Source organism: Pristis pectinata, chromosome 6, assembly GCF_009764475.1.
Source record: "Pristis pectinata isolate sPriPec2 chromosome 6, sPriPec2.1.pri, whole genome shotgun sequence".
NCBI lineage: Eukaryota > Metazoa > Chordata > Chondrichthyes > Rhinopristiformes > Pristidae > Pristis > Pristis pectinata.
In genome coordinates, this window is record NC_067410.1 from 93849624 (window position 1) to 93874907 (window position 25284).

The 25284-nt window shown below is 40.0% G+C and overlaps 1 protein-coding gene across 7 annotated transcripts in view; it reads left to right on the top strand.

The window, feature by feature from the left end:
• Window positions 1–25284, top strand: part of vwa5b2 (von Willebrand factor A domain containing 5B2) — a 154532-nt gene that overhangs the window by 58632 nt on the left and 70616 nt on the right. The gene's annotated exons all lie outside the window — the stretch shown is intronic.

The window sequence follows — 25284 nt, forward strand, 5'->3', positions numbered from 1 at the left end:
ACAGTTCTGTCGCCACACCACAGGAAGGCTGTGGTAGCATTAGAAAGAGTGCAGTAGAGATTCATCAGGACATTGCCTGGAATGGAGGGCTGTAGTTTCTGGGAGAGATTGGATAGGTTGGATTTATTCTCACTGGAACGTAGGAGGCTGAGGGGTGGTGACCTTATCGAGGTTTACAAAATAATGATGGGCATAGATGGGATAGATAGCCAGAATCTTTCCCAGGGCAGGGGATTCTAGAACCAGAGGGCACAGGTTTAAGATGAGAGGGGAGAAATTTAAAGGAGATCTGAGGGATAAGTTTTTCACACAGAGTGTGGTGGTTATATGGAACGAGCTGCCAGAGTAGGTAGTGGAGGCAAATACAATTACATAATTTAAAGAGCATTTGGACAGGTGCTTGGAAAGGAAAGGAGGAGAGGGATGTGGGACTAATGTGGCAAATGGGATTTGCACGGCCAGGCACCATGGTTGGCACGGACGAGGTGGGCTGTAAGGGCCTGTTTCTGTGCTGTACGTTTCTATGATTCTATGAACATCTGCCTACACCAAAAGCTCACTCTCAAGATAAGTCTTCCACATTTTCCAGGGTCTTAGCCTTTCCACCCCTATTTATAGTAGGAGATAGAATGTTATTTTAATACTTTGGCAGTTCACCCAGGACAAAATTCTGTCATCTTATTCATTGTATTTTCTGAGATATTATTTCAGATTTATCTTTCCTTCCTAAATTGCTTTGAAAAAAAGGCTTCCAATTTCCTTTTTAACAATGCTCTGAGGCAAAGGATCAACCCTGCAGCAGTGTGTTCTGCACTGCCTCCAGGAAATAAATTCTGATTCTGAGTGGACACAGTATTCATAGCTTCTCTCAGAGCACTCCGCAACAATAGCAGACTTCCATTTAATTTTGCTCCACTATTTATGCTATATATCCAATATTCCACCTGAGAATGAAAGGCCTGAATTTCCATATAAGTCACAACTACTTCAGGACATCTCAAATCACTTTACCACCAATGAAGTATATTTTTGGTGTACTCACTGTTGTAATGTTTGTTTTCTTGAACAGAGCAGTGACCATACTTCAAGAAGCATTTTGTTGTAAAGCATATTAGCATCTCCTGAGGTTGTGAAAGCTGCTATATAAATGCAAGTCATTTTAAATTATTTTTGTGGGGCTATTGGACCTCAGATAACAACCTCAGAGTACATATCTGCAAATTGTGCTTGACATTTGGGGAGGGAACAATTCTATGAACTATTTCCGGCAGCAGAAGCTTCAGTAAACAGAGGGCAAGGATTTTGAAGTGGAGGGTTGGATTGGAGGGTGGGTATTGTAGAAGAAGGGGGATGATGGGTAGAAATTGAGGAGAATTTTGTTTGACTGTTAGTTGTTATGATCTGAAAGAACAGCATTAGCAGATGCAGTGATATTATTCAGAGAATTAGGTGTGTACTTGTCAAAGAAATGTGGAAAAAGATCACTAACTGGATACCTTTTCCATATAACCAACATAACACAGTGGGCTGCTGGACCTTCTGTGCTGTATAACTCTATGCTCCAAATTCCTCCATGGGCAGTACTTACTGCTTCTATGCTCACCTGCCCATAATTCTGGATGCTGGAAAGCTCCAACCACTTTGCGTCATTTGTTCCTCTTCCTTGGATTCAACTGAGTCTCTTAATTTGCAGCTGTTCCATGGATGTATCCATTTTGCTTTGAGTTGTTGATACAAAGATGTTAATTTAACTTGTAAATAGCAGGGTGTTCACTCTTGAATCCACCTTAAGTGCTTCAATAACCTATGTTGCTCCATAACCAATCCGCAATTTCTTTTCCACATCCAGGTTTTATCCTGAAGGCAAACTGACCTCAGCTAATGCTGCTATTTGATTTGTAATGCTTCATTAAATATTTGTTCTCTGCACTGAGATAAATTTGGATCCTTTTTGCTAGAAATGAATTCTGTGAATGCGAATCACTGGTGTGTGGCCCATCAAAGTGAAAGATGATTGATTCTCAGGCTCAAGTTCAAAAGCTTTGGACAGCCAAGGATAATTTAACCAATAGTAAACGTCACCTTGCAACCATCATTGGCAGTGAATCAGTGCTCTCATTCACTAAAGAATGTCAAGAACTTGAGACTATAATTTGTGAGCCATATTATCACTCATGCAAGATGACTGTAGCTTGGATCATCCTATCCACAGTAATGTATAAAGGATACCAGAGACATTATCCGACATTGTTACTGTCACAATGAAATATTGATGATGCAATAATAGCTGACAACATTGATAGCTAATGGATAGGCCATTATGTTTTCACAACTTAAGGAAGTGTCATGTAATTGTTATAGAACTCAAGTAATCAGAGAGAATTAGCCAAGCACGTCACATTGTCATGATATCAGGCACTAATGATATAAAATCAGTGCAGTAAATTCAGACCTCAGAATATTCATTTAAATCTGCTAAATTCCTTTTATCATCATGTCAATGCAGAAAACTGTTTAATTGGTGAACACTGCATTGCATTGTGTTCCTTGATCCAAGTGCTTGCCTTTACTTGTCTGAGATATATTGTTGCATTCCAATCTCAAACTTAACTGGCTAGATTTATCAGGTAGCTTTTGCTGATACAAAACAATTCACTCCTCCAGGTATAAATTGCGGGCTAAATTAGTTGCATCAACTCCTGATAAATGATGGGAGTCCAACTGAAGAAATCATATGACTTTGGTTTCTGACAACTATACACCACAAAGCAAAGCAATAATCATTCTAGGTGCTCAGTTTAACAATCTGAAGATTTTTCGGAAACATCATTTTAAACTGTTTAATGTTACTGAGGTATATTCTAACCTACTACTTCTTGGCTAACATCAAATTCAATTTGTTTATTGACATTAAAGAGTGAATTCATGCCCAGGGATCTGATTGGCTTGGTCAAAGTACAATGCACAGGCAATTTATCACCAATGACATGGAATATTTCCAATATTTTCTGTTCGAATATCCTTCAGAAGTTAAGGGAGAAGTATCCAAATATCAGTTGTGGTAGAACAAGCACTGTATCATTAGGATGGAGCGTAATACTTTAACAAGTAATAGCAATAACAATTCCACAATATAAACGTTGGTGAAAGTGAATGTCATCCTTGATTTGTTGATTATCTTGGATAAATAGAGAGACTTTTACAGCAAAAAATAAACCTACCAAGTTCCTCCTGCAGTTTGTTTTTTGCTACAGATTCTGGCATCTGCAGTCTTTTATGTCTCTGAGACTTTTGAAGCACCTTCCATTACTTCAGGTCAATACACAAGATGCTGGAGGAACGCAGCAGGGCAGGTGGCATCTATGGAGGGAAATGGACAGTTGATGTTTTAGGTCATGACGCTTCATCTGGACTGGGCAGAAGTATAATAGTTACTTCAGGGCAGCCCAGGCTCACATAAACTGCAATGTGATAATGACCAGATAATCTGCTTTCACAGTGTGGACTGTGGGATAAATATTGGTCGGAATACCAGAGGATAACCTGTGGGAAGAGAGCAGAAGTGTGGGAAATGGAGGACATGTGGAGTGAGGGCTCCATCAAGCAGTGGGGGAAGCCATGTTTCCTGAAAAAGGAGGATACCTCAGATGTCCTGGAGTTCAAAGATTCAACTTGAGAACAAATACAGCAGAGACGGAGAGACTGAGAGGAAGGAATGGCATCCTTACTAGAGACTGTGTGAGTGGAGACATAGTCTAGGTAGCTGTGGGAGTCAGTGAGTTTGTAGTAAATAACAGTGGGGATAGTTTGTCTCCTGAGATGGAGACAGAAAGATCAAGAAAGCAGAGAGAGATTTTGGAAATGGTCTAAGTGAATTTGAGAGCAGGGTGGAAGTTAATAGCGAAGCTGATGAAATTAGTGAGTTTTACACACGTGCAGGACACAGCACCAGTGCAGTGGTCAATGTAATGGAGTCACTGGGGAGAGGTGCCAGAGTAGTTTTGGAATGGAGACTGATCCACGTGGCCAGCGAAAAGGGAAATGTAACTAAGGCCCACATGAATGGCCATGACGACACCTTTGATTTATAGAAGAATCAAAAAAGTTGTTCAGGGTAAGGACAAGTTCTGCCAGGCAGAAAAGAATGGAACGAAAAACAACTGTTGGCCCAATATAACAATCACATCACAAAATAGTTTGGATGTTAGAAAATTGCCCAAGGTGGGCATTGAGGTCAAGCTAAAGAAGACGTTAAAAAGACAACAAAAGTTTGTTACTATTTTCTTGCGTCAAACAATTATTTTTGTTTTAATCATGGCAGCATATGGCAAAGTATGATTAATGTATGACTCCTTACTTCATTGCATTAGGATACTGCTTCGTACAACAGGTCACTGGTAAGATGCTGATCTTAACCAGAAGGGAGGGAGAGCTGGACTTTGGTCACACAGAAGGAGAACTAGGGGTTTTAGTCAACAGAGGAAGTGCTCAGGCACACCTGTCAACTTGTCTTGAGCAGCTTTGGGCTTAAGGACAATGGGTATTCCATACAGCTTCTTTCTGGGCAATGGAATCAATGAATGAACCAAGAGTTAATGAGAATGAGACATGATTATTTGGATACAATTAAGAGATGGCAGAAAATGGTGCTTCCCAGCCTAAGGCTGGACATTTATACAGTGTGGAGACCTGATGCACCAAGGACAGTAGAAAGCAGATAGAATATCTAGTGGCAGTTGCAGTTATATTTGCATTGCACATTTAAGGCTGTGACTGCTCCTTATACAAAGACCCTCACTGTAAACTAACTGGAAAACCTTTCCACAGATGCTGCCTGAGCTGCTTAGTTTTTTCTACCATTTTTTGTTTTTGCTTAAAATAACATTGCTGTACTTTAAAGGTATCTTACATTTTCTATAATTGCTGGCACCTTCTTTTGAATACCAGCTCCTGTGGAGCTCCCAGTATATGTGATGTGTCAGGGATATCCCAAAATTATTTAATTAAGTTGCTCTTGCATTTAACTCACCACAGTGCAAACCATCCTGCATTTTTCAAATTATTACTCAATGTCTCAACTACAACAATATTTCACATGTAATGATTCATTATTCCACCATGTAGCCCCTTAAATATGTAGAACTGGTTACCTCAAAATTGGAGGATCAGTATCTAACCTTCCAGGTAAAGGGATTCTATCAATGTCTACAGACTGAATAAAGTATAGTTTCACTCAACCCTCTGCCAACAAAACCAGTTTCAACCAGAATCTAATGCTGGTATTGAGAGACAGGTCTGAGCCAAAGTAAAGAATAATTAATTCATAAATTACAGTAAAAGCAAAATCACTCACACACTGACAGGTTTATCATACATGACCATTTACAATTACACTATGCTCTATGTCTATGCAAAGAGCAGGATTCTCTGCATGTTATTCTCAAGATTAAACAGAATTATTAGTGTATTTATACAGATGTGGAATTGTAAATCTCAAGGATTCACTTGCACCACATTCAAATCATTTTTAAATATACCTGTGCAAATTCTGAGATATGAGGGACATAATATGAGGGAAAACATTTTAAACCGTTCTCTTTGGAAGTATTTATGTGGAGGTCACATATTATGGCTAGAATAGTTACCCCTGCCCAGAAGATCATATTGTGAGATGCTGTTTAGTTGGAAGGTATTGTGATTTGACACTGAACCAATCAAGCTTCAATCAGCTCAGGTTGCTTCACATTATTTCTAGGAGCTGTGAATAATTTTAAAGTCTGCAGTTTTGGACTCCTGAAGCTGCCAAAAATCAAAACCATTAATTAAAATCTTGATAAATTTGACATTCTTTTCATGGAAGGTGAGACCAGACAAACAGCTATCGCATATGCTGTTCTATTACATTTCAATAGAATCACGCTTCCCAGTGCATGCTATATAACTCTTGCTTTCCCTTCTCCTTGATTTTTGGGCTCAGTTCCTTCTTTCATTTCTCTGTTTCCAATGCAAAGGAATCGAAATTAAAGGTAAGCATGCATAATTGCTGCTAAGAAACAGGTCCAATATACTGTATGTCAAAAACAGCCCCTTTTAGTAGCTTGCCAAGTTATCACCAAATTTCAAAAGATTACTTTCCCTACACAAAAATTGCAATGCCAAACTCAAAGCTCTTAATATAATAGTATTATAACATAAACTGCTATATATTTATCAGTGATTTTGAAAAAATGGAAAGGTAATTTAGTGCTCACCTTTAATATGCACCATACTGAGCTGCTTGTGATAAAAGGCTGATTTCAGTGAGCCATGGAAATCTATACATCTTGACATCAAAAGATATTTGCAGCGTGGGTTACCTTCATGATGAATGATTGGGCAATATGCTGTAGGACTGCTCTGCATAAAAAAACGTACTTTATCCTCAGCCTTGGGAAACCTTGCAAAAAAGGCTTGTGTCCAATCTCATTATTAAGTGTAATGGTCAGGCTGTTTTCGGTCACTGTAATAAACCTAACTAAGGACAGCATAGGAGAGTGAAGGGTTACATCTAATTCCTAACATTATATTGGGAACTTAATATTGAACATTAAATTTGGAATGCAATTCTTGATTGCCCCTCCCATTTTTCTAATGTCAATCTTACAAAGCTGTACACATCCTTGTTAGTTCATACCTATGAAGCTGGTCTCTGCACCTCAGCAGTCTAACCCATTTCTCATAAATGAAGTTTATTTAGCATCATTGAGCTATCTTTTACTCTTCTTAAAACATTGTTTATATAGACATGCCCAGCAAAATTGAATGCACCATTCAATTAAAAACAAGAAAGAGGAAATTGTTACCAAAATATAACTCTACAAAGTAAACTGATGAGATTTTGCATGATACCTGAGAGAACTTATTTGATTAAAATCCCTACCTAGTTATTTACTTGATAGATTCTCACATACTTTTAATATCCCAATATTTTTAAACCCAAAAATATTGGAGAATTTATAATTATAAGTACCATAGATCATATATTCCCATGAAAAATAGCATTCTGATTCAGAAAGAAATATCTGTGCAATAAAATCATTTAAGCTCTTTGACTTTTAGGATGTAAAAAACTCTTGTTGTGTTAATCATTAATGTTTTAGGTAAAAGCACCCACATGCTCCAAATTGTAGCTGTGGTTGTTATGATTTACTTATTGACCTGGCGATAAATGAGGACTGAAACACAACTAATTTCAGATGTGCAGTTATTGTGAGGGGCAGAAAATTTAGCCAACGAGACTGGAAGTCGTTCTGTGTTAGACATCCAGATCTGAATTCTCCACCAATAACTCATTGCAACTTGGCAGGATTACAGCAGAAAATTAGGTTGACACACAAGTGGTAAGAATACTTGGGCCAAATGAGAATTTTATGCTCCAAGGGAGTGCTAGTTGCAGGTCACTGTATCAAAATAAAGGTGGCAGACATGGATCAAGCAGAGGCAGTAAAAAAAAGTACAAAAGTTAGCAGGAGATATCCTAGATAGTAGGAGCTCACTTCAGCCAGAACCTCCAAGAGCACCACTGACGGTGGCTGGAGACACAGCCAATATCACTACCAAATGTGGAGACAATGCAACTGAAGACATTAGGTAACCCCCAGGGGAGAACTTGAGTGGAGTGACTAATGGATACAGCTCAGAAAATGAAAGGAGAAATATTATCACCTTATCATCTAATAAACTGGGTGAAGTACTTATTACTTAGAAACACCAAGCACTTGTTCACAAGGACATTGCCAACAATGAATGCATTCAGAATTTGACCTTCTCAGGCACAGGACTAAATAAAATGGAATTATCCTTTCAAATAATTAAAACAAGAACTAATTTGTTGAGTAGTGGCTCCAAGTAATTTCCATAACCATTTGCTTCAACTATAGAAGTGTGAAATTAATTTTTATCATCAGAATATAAAAAGCCAAAACCTTGTCCTTAAGTTAGAGTTTCTCTGACAATTGGTTCCCTCATATCTGGATTAGCAGGTCTTTGTAAAGTTCTGCCCTTTATTTGGAGAGAGAAGGGCAACACATTGTTGCCATAGGAACTGTGATGAAAAGCAAAACTCAGGATCTACCATTAACAAAATTGATTGCTCTGTAATAGGTTAATCAAATGCTGAATTCATAACTAAAATTCTACTTGATCTCTTTAAACTCAAACTTCACACTAAAATTCCACACATGCCTCATCCAGATGTGGTTGCCTAGTGCAACTACACAATTGCAGGTCCAAAATGTTTCAGGTGGTAAAATATAATCACAAGACTGTCATAAAGCCTTTACAGATCAGTATATATTAGTATGATTAATGTTTGACAAATAGAGTCATATCTCAGACCTGGACATCTAACACAGTAGTATTGCATAAGGCAACTTTGAACTAACAAAATTCTTAAGAGGGAGGAACATTTACAATGGCTTTTCCTCAATTCTTTCAGGGATGGACCTTAAGAGAAGTATTATATTTGAAGTATTATGTGCATTTCTGGTCACCTAGCTATAGGAAGGATGCCATTAACCGGGAAAAGGTGCAGAAAAGATAGGTTAACTGAGTGGGCATGGGTCTGGCAGATGGAGTACGATGTTGGTAAATGCAAGGTCATCCATTTCGGAAGGAAAAATAGAAGATCAGATTATTATTTAAATGGTGATAGATTGCAGCATGCTGTTGTGCAGAGGGACTTGGGAATGCTTGTGCATGAATCGCAGAAGGTTGGTTTGCAGGTGCAACACATTATCAAGAAGGCAAATGGAATGTTGGCCTTCATTGCTAGAGGAATTGAATTTAAGAGCAGGGACATTATGCTGCAACTGTACAGGGTACTGGTAAAGTCACACCTGGAGAACTGCAGGCAGTTCTGGTCTCCTTATTTGATAAAAGATATACTGACTTTGGAGGCAGTGTAGAGGAGGTTCACCAGGTTGATTCCAGAGATGAGGGGGTTAGTCTATGAAGAGAGATTGAGTCACCTGTGACTGTACTCATTGGAATTCAGAAGAATGAGAGGGGATCTTATAAAAACATATATAATTATGAAACAGATAGATAAGATAGAGGCAGGTAAGTTGTTTGTACTGTTAGGTGAGACTAGAATTAGGGGACATAGCCTCAAGATCCGGGGGAGTAGATTTAGGACAGGGATGAGGAGGAACTGCTTTTCGCAGAGATTAGTGAATCTGTGGAATTCTCTGCCCAGGGAAGCAGAAGAGGCTACCTCATTAAGTATATTTAAGTCATCGTTAGATAGATTTTTGTATAGTAGGGGAACTAAGGGTTACGGGGAAAAAGCAGGTAGGTGGAGCTGAGTCCACAGCCATGATCTTAATGAATGGTGGAGCAGGCTTGACTGACCAGATGGCTGACTCCTACTCCTATTTCTTGTGTTCAAGGATATTACTGGGATTGGAGGGCTTGAGTTATAAGGAGAGACTGGATAGGTTGGGGGATTTTCCCTGGAGTGTAAGAGGCTGAGGGGTGACCTTATAGAGTTATATAAAATCATGAGGGGCATAGATTAGGTGAATGGTCAGCCTTTCTCCCAGGGTATTGGTATTGGTTTATTATTGTCACATGTACTGAGGTACAGTGAAAAGCTTGTCTTACAAACCGATCGTACAGGTCAATTCATTACAAAGTGCAGTTACATTGAGTTGGTACAGAGTGCATTGATGTAGTACAGGTAAAAAACAATAACAGTATAGAGTAAAGTGTCACAGCTACAGAGAAAGTGCAGTGCAATAAGGTGCAAGGTCACAACAAAGTAGATTGTGAGGTCCATCGCGTTATATAAGGGAACCGTTCAATAGTCTTATCACAGTGGGGTAGAAGCTGTCCTTAAGCTTGGTGGTACGTGTCTTCAGGCTCCTGTATATTCTACCCGATGGAAGAGGAGAGAAGAGAGAATGTCCCAGGTGGGTGGGGTCTTTGATTATGCTGGCTGCTACACCAAGACAACGAGAGGTAAAGACAGAGTCCAAGGAGGGGAGGCTGGTGTCCGTGACGTGCTGGGCTGTGTCCACAACTCTCTGCAGCTTCTTGCGGTCCTGGGCAGAGCAGTTGCCATACCAAGCCGTGATACATCCAGATAGGATGCTTTCTATGGTGCATCGGTAAAAGTTGGTGAGTGTCAAAGGGGATAAACCAAATTTCTTTAGCCTCCTGAGGAAGTAGGGGCACTGGTGAGCTTTCTTGGCCGTGGCATCTATGTGATTTGACCAGGACAGGTTGTTGGTGATGTTCACTCCCAGGAACTTGAAGCTGTCAACCCTCTCGACCTCAGCACCATTGATGTAGACAGGTACATGTACACCGCCCCCTTTCCTGAAGTCAATGACCAGCTCTTTAGTTTTGTTGACATTGAGGGAAAGGTTGTTGTCATGACACCAGTCCACGAAGCTCTCTATCTCCTTCCTGTACTCAGACTCATCGCTGTTTGAGATATGGCCTACAACGGGGGTATCATCTGCAAACTTGTAGATGGAGTTAGAGCAGAATCTGGCTACACAGTCGTGAGTGTATAGGGAGTAGAGTAGAGGGCTGAGGACGCAGCCTTGTGGGGCACCAGTGTTGAGAATCATCGTGCTGGAGGTATTGCTGCCTATCCTCACTGATTGCGGTCTGTTTGTTAGAAAGTCAAGGATCCAGTTACAGAGGGAGGTGTTGAGTCCTAGGTCTCAGAGTTTGGTGACAAGCTTGCTTGGAATTATTGTATTGAAGGCAGAGCTGTAGTCAATAAACAATAGTCTAACATATGTGTCTTTACTGTCCAGATGTTCTAGAGCTGAGTGTAGGGCCAGGGAGATGGCATCTGCTGTAGACCTGTTTCGCCGATAGGTGAATTGCATTGGGTCCAGGTTGTCTGATAGGCTGAAGTTGATGTGTGCCATGACCAACCTCTCAAAGCACTTCATGATGGTGGATGTCAGAGCCACTGGTCGGTAGTCATTGAGGCATGAGGCATTGAGGGTCAGTAGGGGAGTCCAAAGCTAGAGGGCATAAATTTAAAGCGAGAGGGGAAAGATTTAAAGGGGAACTGAGGGGCAAGTTTTATAGCTGTCAGATGGAGTGCTAGAAGTAGGTACAATTACAATATTTAAAACAAGTTTAGAAAGGTACACAGATAGGAAAGGGATATAGGCTAAATGCAGGCAAATGGGACCAGCCCAGATAGGCACCTTGGTCAGCAGAGACGAGTTGGGTATTTATCAATACACATAAAGGGCTTATTTCCAAGCTCCTGTATAAAAGCATAAAAGGAGTTGAGGCCAAGCTCAGAGCAGCCAAGATCTTAATGAATGGCAAAGTTGACTCAAGGAGCTGCATGTGCTACTCATGAATCCATTTCTTATGATTTTACATCTGCCCTTAAATAAAAAAAACTGTTAAAAATAAAAGTACGGAGGCATATTTCAACAGTACAAATAGCACATCTAGAGTACTAATGGGTTATTACTTGATTCATTGCATTTTCACAGAGTGTCATTATTTTAAAATCTGTTTCTAGTGAAGACATGCCTTTAGATATGGGAAATTTTAGTTTGGCTTCAGGATGTCACAATTATTCACCAAGTCCTTTCTTTTCCCTTCTCTGTAAACACCAAGGTTATGTTCACATGAGGCTAGTCCTTATTTTTCCCTCAGGCAGCACCAAACTACTTTACCCATTGTCTTGCAGCTGTAGGATATGCAGCTGAATATCAGTATTCTGCTCTCAACATACTAACAGCACACTAACTGCAATGGCAGTAATCAACAGGATAGCTGACTATTATCCTTTCCCTGAACTTCTAAAATCGTCTACGCTTATATTAAAAAATAGAAAAGGTCGCTCTGAGTTAGGACATTATCATTTTGTCTCCATAAAATGAAGTATATTCTATCAAAAAATCTTTCTGACAAAACAGAGTTGACTGTAAGAAAGTTAAAGAAAGAAAGAAAGCAAGAGAGAGGCTTAATGTGTTGCCAAACAAGAGTAATATCACTGAGTTGGGAATACTTCAGAACTCAGCAAAGAATACCGAAATATTGAAAAGGGAAAGGGAAAGTAGTGAAGAATAGCAAAAGGTAATTTGAGTTCCTTACAGATTAGAACTGGAAAAATTACATTGGGGAATAAGGAAAAGGCAGGGAAATTAAAGAGATATTTTGTTTCTGTTTCACGGAAGAAGACAAACAAAAACCTCTCAGAAACAGTGGAGAATGACAGGCCTAGGACGATTGAGGAACTGAAAAAAATAGCATCAGTTAAAAAGGTATTGGAGAAATTAATAGGAATGAAAGGCAATAAGTCCCCAGGATCCAATGATCTGCATAAAAATGTTTTGAAAGAGGTAGCTATGGAGATAAAGGATGGACTGTTTATCATCTTCCAAAATTCCATGGAAAAGGCTGGGAAGTAATGATGGGATTGGGCAGATTTGTGAGAAGAAAATCACGTTTCACAAATCTGTTAGTGCTTTTTGAAGTTGAAAATAGCAGAACAGATAAAGGGGAACCAGTGAAAATGGTGCATTTGACATCCAAGAGGTGACACCCATAAGGTTTTTAAACAAAATTAGAGATGTAGGATTGGGGTTAATATAGCAGTATGCTTAGAGGATTGGTTAAACAGAGTGCAGGGATAAATCAGTCATTTACGATTTGGGAGGTAGTGGGTATGGCAGATATTTTGCTAGAGCACCAACTGTTTGCAAACCATATTCAGTTCATACATTATATATTCTCAAATGACACAAAGAAAGGCCATTTGGCCCATCAAGTCTATGCTGCCTCTCAGAGCAATCCCATTAATCTCATTCCCCCAATTACTTTCCCTGTAACCTATTCCTTTACACATGCCTATTAACACTGCCTTGATTGCCAAACCTATACTTGGAGTAATTTACATGGGCCAATTAACATATTGACCAGCATATCTTTAGGATGTGGGAGGAAACCAGAGCAGTCACAGGTAGCACCAGATGTCTGAATTGAACTACTGAAGCTGTGAGTCCACTGCATTTCCTGCAGCACCACTGGGATGACCCAGTATGTTTTTATCTCTTTGGGGAAGATTTGGATGAAGGGAACAAGTATAATATATCCAAGCTCTACGCAAAGCTTGGGGCAATGTGAATTGTGAAGAGGATGCAGTGAGGCTTCAAAGGGATTATTGATGGGCTAAGCAAAAGGTGAAGAGATGGCAGATTTAATATAATGTGGAAAAACATGAAATTATTTACTTTGGTAGAAAAAAGTAGATAACTGGGGTATTTTTTGAAGTGTCAGATGATTGAAAAGTGCTGTTGTTTGGAGGAATCTGGGTGTCCTTGTAACAAATCATTGAAAGTTAACATGCAAGTTCAGCAGGAAATTGAATAAGCAAATCGTGTTTATAAGAATTCAAGTGCAAGAGTAAAGTTGTCTAAGTACAATTATTTGGGGCTCAGATAGGACCACACCTGAGACCACAGTCTTGTCTCTCTACCCAAGGAAGCAAATATTTGCAAAAGGGAGAATTCACAAGAGGTTTCCCAGGTTGATTCCTAGATTAGGGGAAGCTGTCCTAGGAGGGAAGATTAGGAAGAGTTTGGAAGAATGGGGGTGAGCTCACTGAAACATACAAAATTCTTACTGAACTTGACAGGGCAAATGTAGGGATGATGTTTTTCCTGGCTAAGGTGTCTGGAACCAGGATCACAGTTTCAAAATAACAGATCAGCCATTCTGGACTGAGACAGGAAGAAATGTCTTCACCGAGAAAGGAGTGAACCTTTAGAATGCTCTACCCAAGAGGGCTGTTAAGATTCAGCTGCTGAGTATATCTAGCATGGAGACTGATAGATTTTTGGATATCAAAAGAATCAAAGGACATGAGATTAGTGCAGGTAAGTGACATTGAGATAAAAGAACAGTAATAATTTTATTAAATTTCTTACATTCATAGCACAAAATCTAATCATAATGAAGTAGTTTCTCTCCAGAACAAGGTAAAACTGCCTATTTTATAGGATGTGCAAGTATTGCACCCACATAATGAAATAGACAGAGTTTACAATCAAAGCACGTTGGCAAGAGTTGTATGGAGTTCTAATGTGCATCAAATCTGCACTCTCTTGACACAGGGTTCAGGGAAAAGAAATCCTTACCATGCTGCAGATTTGAAGTACCTATCTTGAAATTAGGAAATCTCTGTTTGAGATATGTCTGCCAAGAAAGTGTCATGGTAGACACAGTACATTGCCAAAAATATAAACAAAATGTAGGCCTGCATAGAAAAAAAGGATAAGTGTTTCTCCAAATGCTGAAGGCTAATAACTACCATTGCTGTGCATCCAATTCAAATTATAAATTCTAATTTGCATTTAATTAGTTCTGGAACCAAATAAGAATGTCAGAATTGTCAACTAAACTTTATTATGTAAGTGGCTTCTTAAAATGTGAATTAATCTGCTACCATCTTACAACAAAGAACACATGGCTCAAATCAGTTTTATAAATATTCAACTTATAACAATTCATTTGTGCAGTGCTTCTAGTTCTTTAACTATAAGTAAGCAGTTAGTCTTCATTATAGTCTAGAAGGCATGGCCTGCCTGCTTAGGGACAGTCAGCATGGCTTTGTGTGGGGCAGGTCATGTCTTACAAACTTGATTGAGGTTTTTGAGGAGGGGACAAAAATGCTTGATGAGGGTACTGCAATGGACGTTATCTACATGGACTTTAGTAAGGTACTTGATAGGGTCCCTCATGGTAGGTTGATCCAGAAGAAAAAGATGCATAGGATCCAGAGTGAAATGCAAGTTTGAATTCAGAACTTGCCTGCCACTAGAAGACAGAGAGTTGGGGTGGAATACTGTTATTCTGGCTGGAGGATGGTGACCAGTGGTGTTGTGCAAGGATCAATGCTGGGACTTCTGTTTGTGATATATACATCAATGACTTGGATGAAAATGTAGATGAGTGGATTAACATATCTGTGGATGACACCAAGATTTGTGGAGTTGTGGACAGTGTAAAGGACTATCACAGTTAATGGTAGGCACCTTAATAACATTGAGTTACAGGGGAATCTGGGGGTCCAGGTCCATAGTTCACTGAAAGTGGCTACACAAGTGGATATGGCGGTAAAGAAAGTGTATGGAACTCTTGCCTTCGTTGGTAGGGGTGTTGAGTATAAGAGGAAGGAAGTCATGCTGCAGCTATAGAAAACTTTAGTCAGACCGCATTTAGAGTATTGTGTGCAGTTCTGGTCACCCCATTATAGGAAGGATGTGGAGACTGTGGAAAGGATGCAGAAGAGGTTTACCAGGATGCTGTCTGGATTAGAGGGTATGAGCTATAGGGAAAGGTTGGACAAACTTGGGTTGTTCTCCCTAGAGCGTCGGAGGCTGAGGGGAGACCTGATAGAGGTTTGTAAAATTATGAGAGGCATAGATAGGGTAGACGGTCAAAATCTTTTCCCCAGGTTAGAAATGTCAAACACCAGAGGACATATTTTTAAGGTTAGAGGGGGGAAATTTAAAAACGACGTGAGGGGCAAGTTTTTTTACGCAGAGAGTGGTAGGTGCCAGGAATGGATTACTGAGGGTCGTAGTGGAATCAGGCAGTTGGGAGGTGTTTTAGAGGCTTTTAGATAGACACATGAACATGAAGGGAATGGAGGGATATGGATGATACACAGCAGGAGGACATTTAATGTAAATTGGCATCAAGATCGCCACATCATGGGCCAAATGGCCTGTCCAGTGTGGTACTGTTCTATGTAATATAGTACACAATAAGAACTTCAGTTGATATGAATGTTGCACTAGTTTTCTTGGAATTGAACTGTTTTTAAAAATTTATGACAATCCTTTTTCAAATTAATTTACTTTGGTATTTGTACATATTTTACATGTACTTCTAATTTGTGCTGACACTGTGGTTAATAATTTCTGCAAGTTATACGCTGATGGCAACTGTTTGAAACAGAACCAGTGTGCAACTTTGTTGTAATTTTGACCCTGAGTTGAGTTTTGGACCTTAATTTTGTGCTATCTCTAATGCCTCTTTTCCAACTCTATAACACCTCCTGGCATTATTTCAGCTCATTCTTGACTTTGTTACCTTCAGGCTTGGCCACTCTAATGGACTCCCAGCAGCCCTCCCCGGAGTGGCATGGACAGGATACGATGCATGGCCTCCCCCTAAGGTGCTCTGTATTATGATGACATCCAAAACCCAGTTGTCTAGTTACTAATGTTCCAAATTACATTCATTCATCGCCCTTTTGCTTGCTGACCTAAAATGGTTCATGGTAAACCAAGGTCTGCATTTTAAACAACCCATCCTTGTTTTCAAATCCTTCCATGGCCTTTCCTCTCCTTGTCATTATACGTCCCAGTGTAGAACCTTCTGTAGTATCTGTGCTCCTCTAATTCTGGCTTCTTCTTCATCACAATTGGTCATTTATTGGTGATCATGCCTAAGCCTTGGAGTTGCCTTCCAAACCTCTCCACCTCTTTACTTCTCTTTCTTCCTTAAAAACAGACCTTAAAATCCGCTTCTTCAACCAAGCCTTTGATCATCTCTCCTAATATTTCCTTGCATGGCTTGGGGTCAAATTCTTTTAATTGATAACATTCCTTTGAAGCACCTTGGAGACTTTGCTATGTTATAACGTTTATATAAGTGCAAGTTGTTGTTAAGAAGCCAAAGCAAACAGGGCCTCTGAGGTTGCATTAGCAGGGATATTCTCTATGAAGCCAAGAACTCCATTGCTCGACTTTAGGTCAAGTTTAGAATATTGCTTCCAACTTTGGTCCAGTCGTTGAACTAGAGATAATGGAAAAAGTTCAGAGGATCAGAGGATGATTCTGTACTTAAACAATTGTTGTGCTTTATATTCTTAAAAGGCCGGGTAGTTTTATATGCAGAGGTTGGATAGGAAATTTGCAAAGCTTGTTTTTCTGAAGGTTCCTAATGCTTTGCCTCTGTCAGGTGATGATTTGACAGTTGTTGCATAAGAGTTCTTTATTTATATGCTTGGGACATTGTGATTGTCTGGATTAAGCTTGGTGAACTGTGACTAGTGAAAATGATGTTGCAGGGATTTAAGGAAGGATGCTATCAGCATGATGAAGACATCCTTGTCTGCTCAGGGAGTCACTGGAACTGAATCCGGGAGGCAGCCTGCAACACACCCCTGTGTCTCCAGTGAGCATGTGACAGAGCACACATTTTCATAGCAAGGTCTCTTTGCAAGTGCACATCTCAGACAAGATCTTGGGTACCTGTAGCTTGTCAGTCTTGTGTGAATGCAAACCCAAGGCAGAATACTGAGAAGACCTAGGAACTACCAGTTTAGTCAGAAGTCATTAGGACATGAAGAAACATTCTTGCCTCACCATTCAAGTAAAACACTGTACAAAGGGCAGCTTAGGCAGCATCTGTGGAATGAGAAACAGACTTAACAACCTGAAGCATTAAGTCCAGACATTTCTGCTTGATCTGCTGAGTGTTTCCACCCTTTCTGTTTTGATCCAGGCCTTCTTGCATTGGAGCTACCCAAGGTCAGTCTTCTTGACCATTTGCAGTGATCTCCAGTGCAAGCCACTCGAGGCACACAATAGAAAGGGGAATTGGATTGGATGTGTCCATCAAAAGAGGGCTGCTGGCATTGGCAGTTACTGGCAAAACATGGTTTTCTGGCTGCACTTTATGCTGTAGTATACAGTAGATCATCCCCAGCACCTCCTTATTGAAGCAAATGATAGGTTCCCCCATGTAAAAAACACATGCTCTGAGTTATTTGGATCAGCACAGCCTAATTTAGCAACACTGGCTTCAAAAGAGGTGGTTGAAGGATGACCAACCATCTCTGCTGAGTACCTTCAGCATCAATGATTGACAGATGCTTCTGCTCCAATCATTTTGCTGGAGGGTGGAGGTCTCACTAAAATATGTGCTCTCCTGATTTGTACAAGAAATTGGAAGCAAATTGGAACCCATCATCCCGTAACAACAGGCTTCATGGAGCCATATGTCAGTTACAGTATATGCCTTGCCTTATTGCTGTGTTCATGGTAATTGGCTAAGAGAGGTTATCGTACCTCATCTGGGGGAAGTACAAATGGGAGCTGTTAGTGTTTACAAAGTTAGCCAATGTTTTTAAGGAAATATTGCATGGCACATTCTCAACCAAAGGATTTTAATATATTAAAAGCCTGTAGTAGTGTTAGTGAAATTTATATGACAAAATATCATAATCAATTTTCATACCTATATGGGAACCTGCCAGAACGTCTTTAAACTGCCAGTGATATTATGTCACTGTATTGATTGTTTTCAAGTATTATAAGATCAACCCAAAATTTCCAGTCAGTGACAAAGTGACAGTAGTCATCACTGACATTTAAGAAAGATACCCACTCAGGTCTCTGGGGCATGGATTTCCCATTCGTGATGTTAATTACATTCTGGCATCAACAGTGATATCATCAAGCAGGCTGGGCAGCCAATCAAATTGCAGAATTCTTACAGATAGGAAATCCTGAAGTAAAAAAGCTTCAAGTTTTAACTGACTTTTGAAACACTTTACAGAGAGTAGAATAAAGATTGAGAAAGAAAAATATTCTGAAGGAAAAAGACTGCACAAATATTAGCTCTATAAAACTAGGGAATCCTTTCAGCAGTAACTATGGCTTTGTACAACTTGGTTACACCTCATTCAATAAGGTTGAACTTTCTCAAGGGTCTTTAACATAGGAATAGTGGGTAATACATTGAAATAAGCTTCAATTCCGTGATTTCAAAATTATTTTCCTTGGAGGAGTATATATATTATCGGCTGAATGTTCTGGGCTTCCATACTTGTACTTTCCAGATATTGCTGTCAGTTCCAAAGTGTAATGATCGTAACATTTTCCTGTCATTACAATCAGAAATCTGGGCCTCTTAAAAACATTCTGCCACGCAACAAGTTAGAAATGTTGCTTCTTATAAAATTTTAAAAATGTAAATATGTTGCAAATAATTTGGCTATGTGACATGGACAAAGAAATAAATACTATCCATGGAGGTTAAGCTGGGGAATGTTAATGTGATAGGGTGTAAATGAAATCCTATGGTCCTGCATTCCTCACCTTTTCATGTTCTTTTGTCTGTATTTTCATGATCTATCTGTCTTCATATAGGTCCATCTAATTTCTTTTTCTATCTAACTGCCCCATTAATCAGAAGGCATCTACAACTTATCCCCACAGCAATCCTGACCTCACCCTTTCTGTATATTCACTTAGTCCTATCTCTCCCTAACCCACATTCCCTGCATCTTAAAAATATGCTATTTTCTCTCTTTCCCAGTCCGATGAAGGATCTTCGACCTTTGTTAATTTTGTTTCTCTTTCAACAGCTGCAGCCTGACCTGCTGAGGGTTTCCAGCATTTTCTGCTTTTATTTCAGATTTCCAGCATCTGCGGTGTTTGATTTTATTTGCTGTAAATGAGATCATCCACTCAATGAGTTAATAGGGACATTGAGAAAGAGAGACAACATGTCACTTGATGGAATTAAAGCCAAATGCTCATTGCTACTGATCTGAGCTGAACCTTATCTTTTTCCAATGTTTGCCACTCCTGGGTTTTGATACAAGATAGGAAATGAGAGTTTGGCAAAAGGTGGTGGCAACCAAGAATGCCACTGGGGGAATACTGAGAGGAAGGGGCTGGACAGAGGGTACCAATGCATATCAGAAGTGACTGTTTTAGCAGGGGAGGGGAGTCATCGACAGCACGATGATGTTATGCTGAGGTCAGGTAAGATCAGAACCATAAGGGACCAGTGGCCAGTTAAAGTACAGTTGTGGTGGGGGTGTGGGGGGACGGTAAGAGTTGGAGGAATTGGAATATTTGATTCATTGAATGAGGAGACAGGCATATTATATAAACAGTGGTGGAGCTGCTACCCCACAGCTCCTCTGATCGGACTTTAATCCTGACCTCCAGTGCTTAGGTGTAGAGTTTGCATGTTCTTGCTGTGACTGTGTGGGTTTCCTTGGGGTGCTCCAGTTTCCTCCATGTGTGGGTTGGGAGGTTAACTGACCACTGTAAATTACCCTAGTGTGTAGGTGAGTGAAAAAATCCAGAGGAATGTGAGGAGAATAAGATTGGATTGGAGTTGGATTAGTACAAATGGGTGCTGGGTTGTCAGCATGGGCACAGTGGACTGAAGGGTCTATTTCCCTGCTCGATGACTGTGGTTTCTGGGAAGATGTAACTTTGACCAGTGAAGCCTATGCCATTGGCCAGGGCAGAAGTTCAATTGGCAGAGGACACAACAGGATGATTGAAAGAGGGGAGATGTGATTGAATCCCTTGAGAGAAAAGGAAGATTTGAAAAGTAGCAGGAGTTGGAAAATTTTGGTGAGGATTTCTGAGTCTTTTATTCTGGGGAATTTAACAACCCCCGAGCAGGGACATTGACGTTTATTTTACAGCCAGACAGATTTTGCTCTCAGGTAGTCAGTCCAGACCATCCTGCTCCCAGGTGTTGATGCAGTTTGCAAAGTGCTGGGCGGGAGCTGCAAGTTGATGGAGTTGGCAGATTGCAGTTAGCAGGAACCGCAGGCAAAGTTGGGTCATTGGATGGGGAGTGATGGGGGATGGGGGGGCGCGGTGGGTGAGGCGGTCGGCGAGTTGGTGGTGGGAGTTTCGGGAGCAGCTGCACAGATGGATTCTCTATGGGGGGGGGCAAGTGGAAGAAGAGTGGGAAGGCAGATTGGGGAGCTGGGTTGGTGGGAAGGTGAAGAATGGGGGAGGGGGGCGGTGTTGCAGTGGGGATGGCCTGGCTGTGTGACACAACCGAAAGCCCTTTATTTGTGTTGGCTCTCTGTGGAAAGGCATAGGGCTGTTGCTTTAAGGCTAGCTGTATCAAGTCTGTCTCCCACTCTGAGTGCGGATCCAAAGAGAGAGAGAGACCCAGCTCTCTGCCGCCAGAATCCTGGGAAACGTCCTTGAAATGGGCACAGAGCGCTAGCGAATGTGCGTGATTGGGGTTGTGATCCAGAGGCAGGGCGGCGGATGCAGCCGATAGCAATAGGAGCAGCATCCTGCACACTCACCGCTAACGGCAACTCTTCAAAAGGCGGTAATAGTGGAGGCGTTTAACAGTCAGGTAAACCTCAACCCTCGGACACGCTGGGACATCTCTGCAGTCGGTTGCAGAGATGATCGGTTATTTGTGTAACTTTTCTCGTTAAAGCATTCCAAGTGGAAAAGAGCAACGGTAATAATCGGGGTGCTTTGAGTCGGAGCATAGAATGGAATGAATATTTACTGCTTAACTGATGTGATGTTTCTCCCCCGACAGCCAGTATTCGCAAATAATGTTAAACAAAACATTCTCTAATTGAAGGACAATGTATTAGGAATTGTTATTTTTGATAAAGAATCATTCTGGTGACAGCGTCTCCGAAGCTCAACCCCTCCAGTCGCTTCAACACCAGCTTTCGTTTTTTTTAAATCACCTCCTTTATTTGAGATGTTCGACACTTTAAAGTATGTTTTATTTATTAGCCCCGGTTCTCTCTGCTAAAGATGTAGGATGTGTTTCTTTTTAATAGCTCTAGACAAATAAAACATTTATGAGCCCCTTTCAGCTGCGGATTTTTTTTAAAAAATGATTCACACAATGCCTGTGTACAACCCCACAATGTTTCCATTCGATATTCCAGCCGTTTCGGAGTCTGGAGTCATAACTCGTGACAATCCCCAGCTCTCAGTTCAGCTCCCAACCGTCATTTGTTTCCCTTTGCAATAAATAACTTTTACATCTGTCGCACTTTTCTAAAGAGAAACAACTTGTTGATCAGATATTTTCACGAGAAATACTTCCAATGAATATACCTGAGAAAGGGCGACCTTTATTCCACAATAAAGGCGACTTTCCAATTGTTAGCTGAATCTTTCAGAGTGTTAAGTAAATTGATACCCTGACCTTTGCCGGATATGTAATTTTCTTAAACTCAGAACACACTCTAACTCATTTATATAATGGGTTAGCTTCCAAACGAATGCTTTGTTTCTGACGACCAATATCATACTATCATCAATGCAGAGAGGAACAGTGAAAACGATTTATTCCTCTATCCGGAAAAAGCGATGATAATTTGACCGTTTAGCTAAAATGAGGCAATTTAGTTTGGAACATAAGATCATTAAACTCTTCTATTTGCATGCAGAGTGGCTGCATTTCTGAATCCAAAATTAAGGATCACGACTCCTGTTACTGCCAGCTCTCTCCCTCCCATTCCCTGAAGTCTCTTCTGAAGTAGATGTTGTTTTACGGGCATCGGATGCTCCTTGGTATCTCAATGACTATTCTTCATCTCTGAGCCCAGATAGTGAATCATCCCAGCACTTGCTGCTGGCACCTTCCGACTATTAATCTGCACATTTTTGCTTCTCTTTCCAAATTCCTTGTAAAATTGATTACAGACCAGAACAGCCCCCCCCCACTCATTCAACATTCCCATTGCCTCTCCATCAGTTCTCTTCCTTCATGATCATCTTTCCTTCCACCCCCACCTCTAAAGTTGTCTTTCAGCAGTGGTACAATTCTTAACCTCCTGGTACTCTTACCCGAGTGGTTGTTCTCCATTTATCAGCCTAGAGTATCCTATCAGGCACTTCCTGGTCTCTCTGAGGAAGAGTCTGCAGTTCCCACATTGCCCTCATCAGTCACTTCAGACCCACACAACCAAAGAGGAAGTAGGTCATCCTTGGTCCCAAGGGACTGGCTGAGAAGAAGATCCTGTTTTATAAGGACATTTACCTTTAGGCCAATTTACCTTACATCTGTAGTAGATAGCTTGTCATTAATGACACATCACTACAGCACAATCTTCTGAGTAGGAATATTCAGCTTATTACAACCAGGTGAAGATCTGCCAAGAAATCATAAATTAAAGACAGTAAAAGGATCTGAAATCGCCATATATAAGTCAGTTCAAACTTCCCAAATACTGCAGCTTAAGGCAGAAGTTGAAAAAAAAGATTTGCATACTGAAAATGTCAACGCTTTTTTCTATTCTACAGATGTGGCTCAACTTTCTGAGTGTATCCAGTATTTTCCAGTTGTATTTTACATTCCAATATCTACAGTATTTTAATATTTATATTTAATTTGATACCTAAGGATCTTAAGAAATACTGTATCTCTGTCTTTATTATTGTTACATTAGCCTACAAATCTTCTTGAATTTTTGTGTTGTCAATGAATAGAACTCTTTTCCATAGCCTGAGTTGGGTTTGCCATGTTTGAGTCCAGAGCCTTACAATAGCATCTCCTACTTAATCAATACAAATGTTAGCAGTGCCCTTGCTTTCTTTAGAAATTTATATTATAGTTAATATTTGCCAAAAAGTGCATTTATATCCATATAGTGAATTACGAGGACATTACTGGCAAGGCCTTCATTTATTTCCTTCCCTAATTGTCCTTCCCTAATTGCCCTTGAAAAGGTGATGGGGAGTGGTCTTCTTGAGCCAGTGCTGTCCTGTGAGGGTACTTTCAATGTGTTGGTACTGAGGGAGTTCCAGGATTTAGATCCAGTGACAACAAAGGAAAATGGATTCACTTCCAAGTCAGTTTGGTGTTTGATTAGAACTTGTAGATGATGGTGTTTCTTTGTTCTTGCTACTCTTGCAGGTTGCAGGCTTTATAAAGCTCCTGCTATCCATGTTTCCTTGAGTTTAAATATTAAGTGATTGCAAAATTGTTAGTGAGTCAATTTAAGAAAAGAATCTGGGAAAGGAAGGTTGGTTTAAATTCACCAGCTGGTATGAACCTTAACTTATGATCTAAATAGGTTCTTACAGATCCTCGTAAGGCCAGAGATTAAAGCCTGATCATACCCAGTGTTAAATCTAAAAACTCACAATTTTTATTAAGCAGTTCCTTTCAAAGAGTAAGTAAAATGTTTCAAAGTAAGCATATGCTAAAAATCTAAATGTATCTTTTAGTAAAGTAATATAACACAACTATATTGAGAGGTACACTACTGTGTTGTAAAAAACATAAGTGAACATTTCAGGCATTTGGCATCAATGTTCCAGATTAGAAAGTGAACTCTCTTCACTCTACCCAACTTCAGAAGACCATTTCCATGAGCCTGGGTGATTTTTTTTCCCCATGTTAGCCCATTTTCCATTATCTCTAAGTGCCTGCTAATTTATCAATAAATTAGAAGATGTTTTGAGCTCAGGTCTTAGAAGAAGTGACCTGTCAATATTGGAAATAAGTAAGAGCAGACAAAGAAACTCTTCTTGCCATTGCTATAAGTGGATCTGAACCCACATTTGAGAGATGAAAGACCGTTGAGGTACCGTCAAGTTCTCAAAACATATTTACTCTTTATACTTGACTTAACATTAGTATAACAGATGAAAATAGTAATTTATAAATCCTTGTGTAGCCCCCATAATTATTCATGCTGCAACTTAACCAGTGCAATGCATTTTACCATATTTAACCTTCAAAATGTGCTCATGGTGGAATTCGACTGATGTTTTTGGTCGTCATTAAGACAGCAAAGAGGGCAATGCTTCAGTGAAATTAGGCAGTGGTTAAGAGCCTTGCCTAGGTAAAGCATTGGTGAAATTTGACTGTCATTAAAACTCTGAAGTAAATAAACCTTTAGTAAAATTTGGAAATCGTTGACCTCTGCGAAGGCCAAACTTTTGGTGTAATTTGCCAGTTCTTAAGACCCTGAGAGGCCTGCACCCTGAGCATAGACCAGTTGGGCCTGGAGATATGACCTGGTCCAGTTTGAGGTACTGATGATTTTCTGGTGGCTTGAAATTTGAGTGTGTGTGCACTGATTTGTCCATCTGCTTTCCTGCTTTCTGTGCCTTTTCACTGGGATTTGAGTTTTTCAATTTGGTTTGAACAGGGAAAACTGAGTATGTGTAACAAAATTGACTCCATGGTATACCTTTCCTGTTTGCATTTTCTAATTATTAAAGAGAAGGTTATGTTGGCACTGAAGAGAATTTTAAGGTTTGCTTATCCTTGAACACGTTTATGTCCATCTTTCTATACCAGAATTAGTGTTTGCAATGCATTTGTAATGTTCTGACTCAAAGGCTGTTAAAATGAGCACTGTTTATGCCAAATCTTTACTGTCACTTCAAAGAGCACCATCCTATTTAAAAGAACTGGAAGGTTAAAGTGAAACAAATTTTAAAAATGTCTTTTAAAAAGAGTTTTCACTTTAGTTTAACAAAC